Source organism: Carya illinoinensis, chromosome 4 (assembly GCF_018687715.1).
Source record: "Carya illinoinensis cultivar Pawnee chromosome 4, C.illinoinensisPawnee_v1, whole genome shotgun sequence".
Taxonomy (NCBI): Eukaryota; Viridiplantae; Streptophyta; class Magnoliopsida; order Fagales; family Juglandaceae; genus Carya; species Carya illinoinensis.
The window spans coordinates 21,328,207-21,340,362 of record NC_056755.1 but is presented as its reverse complement, the minus strand read 5'-3'; the positions used below and the strand labels follow the sequence as shown (position 1 = coordinate 21,340,362).

General features: G+C 42.1%; 1 long non-coding RNA gene across 1 annotated transcript; it reads left to right on the top strand.

Annotated features, from left to right (window-relative positions):
* The first annotated feature begins 7,868 nt into the window (after positions 1-7,868).
* LOC122307055 lies at positions 7,869-10,858 on the top strand. Its single transcript, XR_006241625.1, has 2 exons — positions 7,869-8,873; positions 10,251-10,858. It is a non-coding gene; the product is annotated as an uncharacterized LOC122307055 (long non-coding RNA).
* Positions 10,859-12,156: the final 1,298 nt, after the last annotated feature.

Below are 12,156 nucleotides of genomic sequence, written 5' to 3'. Positions count from 1 at the left end.
AAGTGAACGGGCAAGCAAAATCAACAAATAAAGTATTACTCTCAATCCTTAAGAAGAAGGTTATGGGGAAGAAGGGAGATTGGGTGGACGAGTTTCCGAGGGTACTTTGGGCATATAGAACATCAGTCAAAACCCCAATAGGGAAATCTCCATTCAACACTGGCATATGGGTGCAATGCAGTCCCACCAGTCAAAGTAGGGCTTCCAAGTCACAGAATGAGCTACTTCTCGGCTGCTCAACATGATAAAAAGATGGAGGAATACCTTGATTTATTAGAGGAAGAAAAAGAGATAGCTAAACCCAGAATGTTGTGAGAAAAAGAAAGAACCGAGCAGTACTTCAACGAGAGAGTGAGACCCAGGACTTTTAAAGTAGGGGATCTGGTTTTAAAGAATGCCAGAGTGACTACCCAATGCGAGGGAAAAATGGAGCCCCGATGGGAAGGGCCTGATCTTGTGATAGCTAACAACAAGCATAGATCATACCGTTTGAAAGACAGCCAAGACAAGGAGTTGCCACATCCATAGAACACGAAGCACTTAAGAAAATTTTATCAGTAACGTTTATAGCATTGTCATTTCTGTCAAATTCATTTCCTCAATATTTACAATATTACATTCATAATTCATGTTGTGGAAATATTTGCCTCTAGTGCTTGGCAACAAGAGCCAAGTTTGCCTTCCTAAGATCCTCGTCAAGGTTTTTACGGCTGTACTTGTACTGCTCATGGTGGTTCCAGAGTTCTACCAAGGATCCCTGTGCCTCTGAAAGGTCAAGGGTGGTAAGGTGGGCTTTTTCCACGGCGGCCACCAACTCCCATGATAGTTCGCTATGGCTTTCTTGCGATCGACCTAATTCTTCACAGGTTGAGTTTAACTCCCCGTCGCGGATGAGAAGCTAAGAGTTTAGGCCGGCCTTCTAGGCTTCCAATTCTTCTAAGCCTTAGAAAGGTGGAGCCTGGCTGAGTCCCTTTCGAACTAAAGAAGTGTCAGGGTGAAGTCATCCCTGACCTTTGCCTCTTGGGTGAGGCGAGCAGCTTCACGGAGCTCGAGGACTTTTCCCTCATGCATCTCCAAGTCGCCTTGCAATGAGTGGGAGTAACCTTCTGATTGCTCTAGCAAAATCTCCAACTCTTTTTTCTTCTCAGCCAAGGCTTCCAACTCAGCCCCGTTAACTCGCCACTTCTTAGAAGCACGCTTGGCAACGTAGCATAACTTATGCCGCTCCCTGACCTCCTCCTCAAGGCAGACACAATTTGCCACAATCCATGTTGCCAGATCGTTAATGCCCTGCAAAAAGAAGGTGAAACAACCCAAAGTAAGAATGGTGTGTAAGCACAAAAGGAAGAAAAACAAGTTGCGTTGTACCTTAGAAAACCAGTCCTTTAAACGATTGGCCATCTGAGCGATGGCTTCAGCTTGGGCACCAGCAAAATTAGAGGAGGCACCACCACGAGCTTCGCCCCCAACAATCTCCCTAGGGCTGGAAACCACCCCAAGCGAGCCTTCTCAAGCCTCAGAGGTGAATCTGCCACCTTTTCTGATAGACCCCTGAGGGCAATGGGGGGAAGGGGGTGGTGTAAGCCAGGTCGGCCTCGATCAGACGGGCATCTTCTTATAGAAAGTTGCCCTACTCGTCCATAAAGAAGGAATTAGTGTCTCCCTTAAAGGATGAGGCGTGGAGGGAAGGAAGAGAAAGCCATTCACCACTGCCAACCGGGACAGTTTGCTTTACCCCGATCTCATCGAATGCATCCTCATGACAAGAGGGTGTGCGCTCTGCTACATTTTCATGATCACCCTCTGGGAGTGTAGAAGCTTCATCCACCCCATCTATGAAAAATGCACTGGCCTCCTCTCCACGAACAACTCTAGCCGAGGGGGTTGGGCAAGCCCTTACACCAGTAATAGAGTCTAGGTTGAGGGCAACCACCACTTCAGCATCTAGCTCATCTTCCCTCACCGTACTCTTTAAAACAACAAACTCAAATGTAGGGTCAGACGCCAAAGGGTACGCCTGGGGGGCAGGCAAGACTCAGAGGGAAGCAGCCAAGTCAAAAAGGGCCAGGCTGGCTAAACCCTCAATGTCCTTTAGACCAGAGGAACGCGGCTGGACAGGGGACTGGTGGGGTGATGGGAGCGTGGCAGTAGCTGGCAAGGTGGACAGTTGGACCTATTTGCCCTTTGAGGTGCAACAGGCGCAAAGAACACAACGGTGGCTAGCTGCACAAGTGGACTAATCTGGGCGCCCTCTAAGGGTGCCAAAGCTCTTGTAGGTAATGGTACTGAAGGTACAGCTGCGGCTGGGGATGTGGGCATTTGAGCATGGGCGACCTCTGAGAGTGCCAAAATTTTCTTTTGTGGAGGCAAAGGGAGAGGAGAGTCTTCAGAGTGGGTCCTTTTTTTTTGGCTTTCGTCTTCGTTCTTTTTCTTGCTCCTTTTCTCCCCCTTCACAGTGTTCTCCTTCTTCTCAAATCGCCTCTTTTTCTCTTTCTTTTTTGAAATGGCGTGGTCACGCCTCTCACTTTTCTCGAAGAATTTTGGTAGAGGAGGGGGAATAATATCTGAAATCATGAATGAACACCCTTGAACATAAGATTAGTTGGGAGACATTAGAGATCGATCAATATAAACAGGTGTCAACAAAAAGTCAGTCCAGAGATCATCAGGATGGGCTTCAGCCCAGGAATAGACGGTTTTAATTCGGGCCAGTTCCTGACGTGACAAAGGTTTCATGGTAGCCCATAAGCTCTTATCATCAAGTAGAGAGCGCCAGATTGCTCTAATTGGAAAGTCTCTGAAAATGTCTTATTGGGAGGGAAATTCCCAGCCCTAACCAGTCATAATGAAAAACTTGGTTGTCCAAGCTTTGGCGTTGGAGTACCGAGTTTCAAATTGAGCCAAGGTCTACTCGTTATCTTTCTTGTGGAAGTTGACGACGTTGCCCTTGGTGGCAGCCCTTACATTGTAAAAGGCCAAAAATTTTCGGGCAGTCAAATCGAGATAGGGGTCACCAAGAGGCTCCAGGACCATAAGGAAAACAATACAGGCATAGTGATATGCCCTTAACGCAAAGGGGTGTAGTTGAGCCAGTGCGAGATGAAGAAGGTTCAAGATATCACGAGGAGGGCGGCAAAAGGGGAGCCTCAACCCATGTGACAAAAGGGATACGATTATGACAACTTTACCAGCCAAGCCCTCGTCATCACAACATCCAGACGAGGGAGCCTCCATCACAGTTGTTTCGGGGATGTGATATTCCTCCCAAATACATGGTAAATGTTTCTCTCGGATGCCTGAGCGCCACCTGTACCCATCAAAGGTAGTGCCTTCCGAGACTTGGAAAGGTTGTACAGAGCTATCACCTTGTTTAGCCATGGAAACTGGAAGGGAGAAAGGAAGCAAGGAGGTGAAGAAAGACAAAGTGAGCTAGAAACAAAAGCAAGAAAGGAAGCATGAGGAAGAAAAGCTAGTAGAGGAAAAATTAAAAGAGACAGAGAAGGGGTATTTAAAGAAGAACGAATACGAAACTCCAATGGCCGTAGACATCATGGCATGACACTAAAGTAGAAAAGTAACAGTCACACGAAAGCCCCTCTCCCCTTTTGCCATGACAATGGGAAATCATGAGGGCTCCTCAATCTTTGAAAAAGTGAAACGACACAGAAGGAGAATATGAAAGGTTAGTGGGTACTCAAGGGTTCATAGATGGGTCGTGCTTGTACTAACAGTTATTTGCTTTCCGTGCACCGAAGTCCGTGGCAAACCATCAAAAGATATAGGGTTTGGAAGCAAGGAGGAGGCCATAGTTACAAGGTGGTAGGATTAATCAATATAAATCCCCTACGCTTGGGGGCGAAGAGAATTAACAGGGTAGCTAGAGGGCCTATTTAAACCGAGGGCCCATTGATGACTTGTATAATTTAGAATATTTTATCATTCCTAACTTTAAATTTTAATCTAATTTTATCTAATTTTATTGATTTTAGACTTCATTGGTATTATTTAAATTTTATTTCAGATTTAAAAAAAATATATAAATTTTAGAAACTTATCATCTAAGGAAAGAGAAAAACGAATGTAGCAGTGGGACACGAGGGACATAAACTGCTGTTTGAATTTATGTGAGAGATGCATGCGGGGTCCTCTTGGTTTTTACGGATAAACATATTTGAAGGAGTTCATGCTGGGGCCCTCTTTCAATTTGACTTGGCATGCAATACGGTGAAGTCGTTTTGGCTTTAAACACTGGCAAAACGAAAGATGCAAGACAAACGGGAGGAACGGAGCAGCAGCAGATTTGAACCTTCAGCTTGACTTGGTAAATGAGATTCATGCAAGCTGGAGCCTTTTGATTGGAAGGAAAAAGAGAGTTACGGAGGCAAAAGAAAAAAAGAAAAAAAAAGGCAGCCTTAGTCTTATTCTTGGCTCTTGAAGAACGCAATAAAGGGACATTCAGATTTTAATTTTTTCAGCTTGGCTCTTGAAGGACGCAACACAGGGACACCATTTAGAGGAAATTTTGAAGAGAGAATTAATTTCAATTAGTTAGATGAGTAAAGTATAGTGAGGAATTAGGTAAAATTGATTTTTTAGAAGTTTTCTTCTCATTAATTTGGTCTTCAAACAATATTTTTCTTTTTCTTTGTGTATTTTCTTTTGAATTGATTTTATTTTAAATTTTAGTTATAAAAATCTTAGTGACTTCTCTAGATAAAGTCGAAATTAATATAATTTCGATATTTGTCAAAAAAAAAGTTACTAATATCTGAAGACAATACTCTTTTCATCACTTTACCATAAAATTATAATATTGTACACTTGCAGTTTTGCACCGATCAAATTTTTATATTCTGCCATAAAAGCTCAATATGGGAGAAGTCTATAGGAGATGTCCTTGGCTAATTGAAGGGAGTATGGGAGTTCAAAGTTCATCGAAATTATACATACAACACGCCATCTTTCATTGAAGGATAGAGACTTCATGATGTTACATGATCATTTCAAGTATCAGATGATGATTCACATCGATAAACTCTAAATAAGATAATCAACCCTTGATAGTAAGGGATCGAATTCTCTTTTGAATTCTAAATCATTTGGTTACACTGACTGATTTAAGCATCGAAATTTCTCCAGTGGACTACCCTGGAGTCTTTTAATTGTACATGGTTGAACGGTTGCAGAGGGAAAGTGGACACATCCTTAACAGTCACAACACCCAGGGTCGAGCGAGGGATGCTTACCATGAGAACAGCCGTGAAGCGGTGGATACAAGGGCGACATTGGGTGGCTGATCACTAAGAGAGAGAGAGAGAGAGAGAGAGGAAAAAAAAGAGAGACGGAGAGTGAGGGAGTTTAAGAACACGGGGGAAGAATAAAAACCTTACTGCAGTGCAAAGGGGATTTGGACAGTGATTCATCGCTGGGCAGCGTCTCACGGCTGGGCTATGGTGCACAACAGCGATCGGCTGGCAGCACCCGGAGAAAGGAAAGGCCGTGCTCTATTTTGGGAAGCAAAAACAGAGGGCCTTCGTTTCTCAATGCAAGTGGCAGCTGGTTTCGCATGGATGGGAATTGGGCTAACACGCGGTGGTTTTGAGTGGAAGGAGGGTTCACGGTGTGGAGGCGCTTTGATGTTGCACCGAGGCTGAGCAGTGGAAGGGGGATCGCGACGTGGTGGCTAAAACCGCTGAACACAAGTTGTTGAACTCTACATAGGGGCGTTAATGGTTGTGAGGTACGGTGGCTCCTCTAAGGTAGTTTAACCATGGCTAAGGAGGGGTGGTTTCTATACAACCACTACAGGTGGTGGTTGGTGTTGGAGGCTGCTGCGGCAGCAGTTGATCCATGAGACAGGGTCGGAGGGATTTACGTGGAGGGCTCGATCATGGCTTCGTTGCAGTGGTGGCTTAGCAGTGGGTTGCGTTGTGGCATGAAGGAGGGGTGGTGCTCTGTTTCGGAAATAAAAAACAGGGCATAAACGGGCTGGCTGCTTGCATGTGGTGGTGTGCACGTCTGCCGTGGTTGGCTGTTGAGGAGTGTAGAAGAGAGGGACGGTGATGCTACGGAAACTTAGTCTAGGGTTGAATATGAACGATATATGCATGAGGGATGTGCGTGAACTATGAAGTTAACGCGTAAATAAACAGGTGATTGGAAAAAACTACCCTAGAGCTGAGGTGAAGAGAAGCGTACGTGCATGGGAGTGCTAGAGTCGTGTAATAAAAGATGTATAAAGGTGGGTTTAAGAGTTTTTAAATAGAAATGGGACTCTTAACCCAAATCAATCTGGTTGACAATATTAAAAAAACTTTCAAAAAAACAAATCATGGGCTCCATCTATAAATAAATTAGAACACGATTTAAAATTTAAAAAAAAAAAAAGTCTAAACTGGTTAAAAAAAATTTATCCCGGCCATAAAAAATTTTTAAACTAAATATCAAAACTGAAGGAAATCATAATTTTTGAAAACAGCTTGGCAATGTACCTGTTGTTACACTAGATGCATGGAATTAAAACCAAAACTTGAAATAAAATAGTTGGTTTTGTTGAAAAAAGAAAGTGTGTGAAGACAAAGGCTTAAAATGGTTTTCTTTGTTAGCAAAACAGGGCGCTTGATGTTAATTCACAACACCGAATCTTTATTTTACAAGGTCTTCAAAGCAAAGTATTTTCCCTACTCTGCTTTTCTTGATTCATCAATGGGTCGTAATTGGAAGAGATATTTATACCCTCTAGTAATCAAACCCACAAACTATAATTAAGTTAAGAGATAAGATCAAGAAGAGATAAAAAGAAGGGATTCAGACTCCTAAGAGGGAAATGACTCTCACTTCTAGCAGGAGATGGACTCACACTCCTAAAAAGAAAAGACTTCACAAGGCTAATTGGACTTCTATCACTCCAATGAAATCACCTCTATAAATAGCTTACAGGAGGTAACAAATTCTGAACTTGATTTACTATACACCCTTACTCTCATATTATTATTCTAACTTTGGCATCAGAGATTCTACAGGGCAACCAGTGCCGCCCCTTCATTTGTTGCAGGTGATCCATGTCGTAAGTGCTAGTGAAACACATCCTTAACATTTGGCGCCGTCTGTGAGATATATATATTTCCTACAACCAGCATGCTTTTCACATGCCTACTGCTACGCGATCACAAGCAACCATAGACCGTGAAGTGAACACAATAGAGATGGAGATGAGGTGGGTAGATATGGAAGAAAAACTGAAGAAGGATCTAGTAGAGCAATTGTAGAAAGAAAATGAGGAGTTAAGGCTACAGCATGTTGCTATGCCGCCAGTCGATGGACAAATGGAAAAAGATGCCCATAATGCAGGCGAGGTCAATACTGAGGAGTTGGAAAAAAAGAAACTACACGACGAGCTATAAAGTCTTGCTGACAAATATGAAGAGATGACGAGGAAGATGGGAGGATTTTCCTTGGTAGAACAGTTGTTGGATCATAGAGACCTCCCCTACAGTGACAAAGTTATGGCAGTGCCCCTTCTGCCTAAATTCAAGGTTCCCCAGATTGACGTGTACGATGGGTCCAAAGACCCGGTGGAACACTTGGAGAACTTTAAGGTGCATATCACACTCTACGGCTCCCCTGGAGAAACCAGGATCAATCAACAGCTTTGAGGAACTGGTCAAGCAGTTCTTAACACAATTTATGCCAAGTAGAACGCGACGGCACTCAGTGGCATACCTTTTAATATTTAAGCAGAGAGAAGAGGAGAATCTGAAGACATACCTCACCTATTTTAATAAAGAGAGGTTAACAACTGAAGATCAAGCCGAGAAGATTACTCTGGCCACCCTCCTGGGTGGGATCTAGCCGCGTAGCCCTTTTATGGCAGAGCTGGCCAAGAGGACCCCGTCTACCCTGAGTGAGTTTAGGGACAAGGCATATGACTTTGTAGATGCTGAAGATACACTACAAGCCTTTGTAGACCCGAGAAGAGATGAGCAGAGGGCAGAATGTAAAACCAACCCAGGTGATAAGAAACTTACGTCGGGTCATTGGGACAGAAGACAAGAAAGGCGATCAAAGCACAGTAGCAGATTGATTGATAAATGGTCAATTAAGTGGTATTAATACTCTTAAATATCTTGAGTTAAAAGTGCTTTATGAGTTAAAATAAGAGTATTAATTAGATAATGTGACTTAACTTTATTTGACATGCGAAATAAAATATTACCCCTAATTAAACATAGATGCATGCATTTTGATGTGGGGCCGACTAATGCTTACGTAAAACTTATATTTGAATCTTGGTCGGTGTCCAGGAGTAAAGCCATTCCCTACATAGTTGAAAAAAAAAATCTATGAAGATAAAACACTACTCAAGCCCACGTCCAAGCTGAGAATGATTTTAATTCAAAAAGCAAGTGAAAGAAATAAAATGAAGGGAACACAAGGGGGCACTCGGACAGCAGAGGAAATGGCGTGGCCTCTGGCCTCAACAGAGGAGAGCCAATCACGGACAGACAGCACACACATTGCAAAACAGGAGCAACGCAGCACGTTGCAGGAGATCAGTTATTTTATTTCTTTCTTTTTCGAGTAGCTGGATGTGCAGCAGATCAGCAGAAGAATAAAACTGCTGGCCCTCAACTTTGACAGAGCTGGACTTCACTCAAAGAAGAGAACATGCTAGAGTGCTTTTTGGTTCTACACCTGGGGACCACTCGGACGTGCAGCAGCAGCAGAGAGTTATTTTTTCTTTCTTTTTTGTTCAGTTAGCTGGAGCAGCAGGAGATCAATTGCATATCACGTTGGAGACCGCTGGACGTGGGCAGCACATTAGAATCTCAAGTTGGAATCTCATCTATGAGGTAGCATGTTGCAGACGCTAGGTAGTAGAGGAGTTCTGAGCTTTGCCTTTATATTATTTTTTCGTTGGAGACCTAGCAGTAGTTTAGCTGGGAGTTGTTATTTTCTTTCTTTTTGGTAAAGACGCAGGCAGTAGAGTAGCTTTGAGTTCTTAGTCTTTCTTTTCTTTCGAGTAGCTTACTTTTCGTTTTGGAGGAAGCGGCTGGTTTTGGATTTTATTTGCTTTGCTTCTTTTGGTTTCTATTCGGCGGCAGCAGTTTATTTTTTAGGATTTTTTTTTTGTGTCTTACCTTTCGTTCCAGACTCTTTAGGCGGCAGTTTTTGTTTTTTTTAGTCATTTTCTTTTTCGTTTAGTTGAAGGCAGCAGGGGGAGTTTTAGTTTTATTTTCTCTCTTTCGTTCAGACGGGGACACAGCAGCAGAGTTTTTATTTCTTTAGGGAGTATTTTTCTTTCGTTGAAGACGCTGGCAGCTAGTTTTTATTGATTATTTTTCTGCTTCTTTTCATTTGAGGGAAGGCGGCTTCATTTTGTTCTTTTCCTACTTCACTTCGTTTTTGTTCGGCGCAGAAGAATCCTTAATTTCTTTTCTTTACTTTTCGTTCAGACAGTGAAGAAAGGATTCCCGACTGGTTTGGATTTAATTATTTTTCTTGCTTAGTTTTACATTTGACGTTACGGTTTGGGTTTCCAGATTTGTTTCATTTGATTTGTTTTATTTATTCTTCTTCATTTATTTTCATACAATAATTTGAAATGTTAGGATTTATCATTTTTGAGCATTTTACTAATTTAGAGATGATAGGCTAGATTTTAGACTTGAGATTCAATGAGTAACCTATGACTGTTTTGGAGTGGATTTTCTTCAATATTATTTGATTTCAATGATTAACTTGTTGGATAATATTTCAATTTACATATAGAAAGGATTGAAGTTCTTTGTTCTTTGTTTAGATTAGTTGTAGACGTAAAGACACAATTAATACTTGAACAAGTAGCAAGACTTTGATGGCTTTCTTCCACTATTTTACAATTGTTATATAATCTGTCAAGTAGTTTTATTAGGCTAAGAATTGGGATTCATTGCTATATTATCCGACCATGATTTCTAGGAATGGGAGTATGGTTGAGAGAAGATGAAAAGAGAAGTAAATCCATCTCCAAATCAGTGGGTGAAAATTGTATCCCAAGTGTTTGTTTTATTGTTTCTTACAAGTTTAATTCATTTGCTACACATTTCTCTAAACTTCTTAGTTTTGGTAATTTTAGTAACATAGATTCACATTTATTTTCATCTTTCATAATCGATACTTCTTTTACACAAAGAAAATTTCACAAACGCTTTGATACCTTTGACCCTGTGGAATACGATCTTGGACTTATCCTTGTATTACTTTGACAGCTTCTACGCTTGGAATACAAAATTTTAAGTTGATCATTGATGTACAACAATCTATATGTGCAAGAAAGGAAGGAGCTAGACAGAGTGTATCGCTAGTCTAGAGCAAGCAATCGTTATTGCAAATATCATCAGAAGAGTTCCATTGGACAGAAGACTACACAACCATGAAGACAAGAGTCACTGAACTGGCGGGCACGGGAGAGTTAGAGCGAATAGTTGCAGAACGCTCGAAGCCTAAGCGATGGTACGAACGAGAGCACAGCCAGCAAAGAGAGGACAACCCAGATAGGTGGCAAGATGCTCATTGCAACAACGGAGATGGAGCACCCTCAAATGATGATAGGGACAGGGGTCCTCAAGGTGAAATCAGATGAAGTTTCCAGATTGATGGCAAGACAAGAGAAACATATGGTGAGAAGCCTTCTCGCCCTCGGAATACAGAGCACTTGGAGAACCTTACCCATGATAACAAAATTTTTATTTTCTATTTGATTTATTGTTTTATTGATGAGATTCTTTTCGTATATTTCTGGAACATCTGGAAAAATTAAAATTAATAATTCTATTTGTGTGCTTAATAAAGTGCCCCTTACAAATCACTCACTTTACCCATAGATGCAGATGGCAGTCAAGGCTTCACGACATTGCAAAAGGGAAAGCTCAAGGATTGCCCAATCATTAAACACCAATGATGAGCTATCAGCTTTGCGGTGCCATATAAAAAGGTGGGAAAAGTCAGCAACCACCCGACTCTTAAACACCAATGACAGGTTATCACATTCGCGGAGCAATGTAAAAAGGGCACGGAGGTCAATAGACCACGTCACCCTTAAACACCAATGACGAGCAATTAGCCTTGCGGTGCCAAGTAAAAAGGTGGGAAAGGTCAGAGACCAACTGTCCATTAAACACCAATGACGGGTTATCACACTCGCAGTGCCATGTAAAAAGGGCGTGGAGGTTAGTAAACCACACCACCCTTAAACACCAATGACAAGCAATCAGCCTCTCGGTGCCATGTAAAAAAGCAGGAAAGGTCAGGGACCACCCAACCATTAAACACCAATGACGAGCTATCAAGCTCATGGTGTCATGTAAAAAGGAAACTCCTTGATGCCCAAGTTAGTCTTCTCGCCAGGAAGCCCATCGCCGCTAAAGCAAGCCTCAGGTATTTAAATCTGAACTTTGTAATTTTTATTATACTAACCTTTTTTTTTTTAAGTAAACAAACGTCTCTGGGTGAGCAATATCACAAACACTACTAGGTGAGCAGCTATACAGATGCCACTAGGCGGGCAGCTATACAAATGCCTATAGGCGAGCAAGAGGACAAATGCTTCTAGGCGAGCAACACGACCAACAACTCTAGGCGAGCGAGTATTTAGCAGTCTCAACTATGCAAAAATACTGTTACAAAAGCACTCAAGGATAAATAGTTTCTTTGTGCAAAAAACATTCAGCAGCAAACAAATCCCAATCGAGAAAAATAGGAAGTAGCAGACAAGATTGCTTTGACGAAGCTCCTCGCCACAGTGGCAATCAACTCTCCTCTCCTCACCCATGATGGTGATTAGAGTCTCCTTGCCACCTGCCATAATGGCGATGAAAGCTTTATGCCGCGAAGCTCCACGTCAACCAAGGCCTCCCACCATGGCAATCATGTCTCTGCACCAACAACTAGCTGGGTGGAAAGAAACGTGATATATTTAATTTTTCACGTGATGATCGCGAAGAAAATTAGCGGGGTAACTAGAATGGATATTTGTACCCTCTAGTAATCAAGCCCACAAGCTATAATTCAGCTAAGAGATAAGATCAAGAATAGATAAGAAGAAGGGATTCAGACTCCTAAGAGGGAAATGACTCCCACTTTTAGCAGGAGATGGACTCACACTCCTAAAAGGAA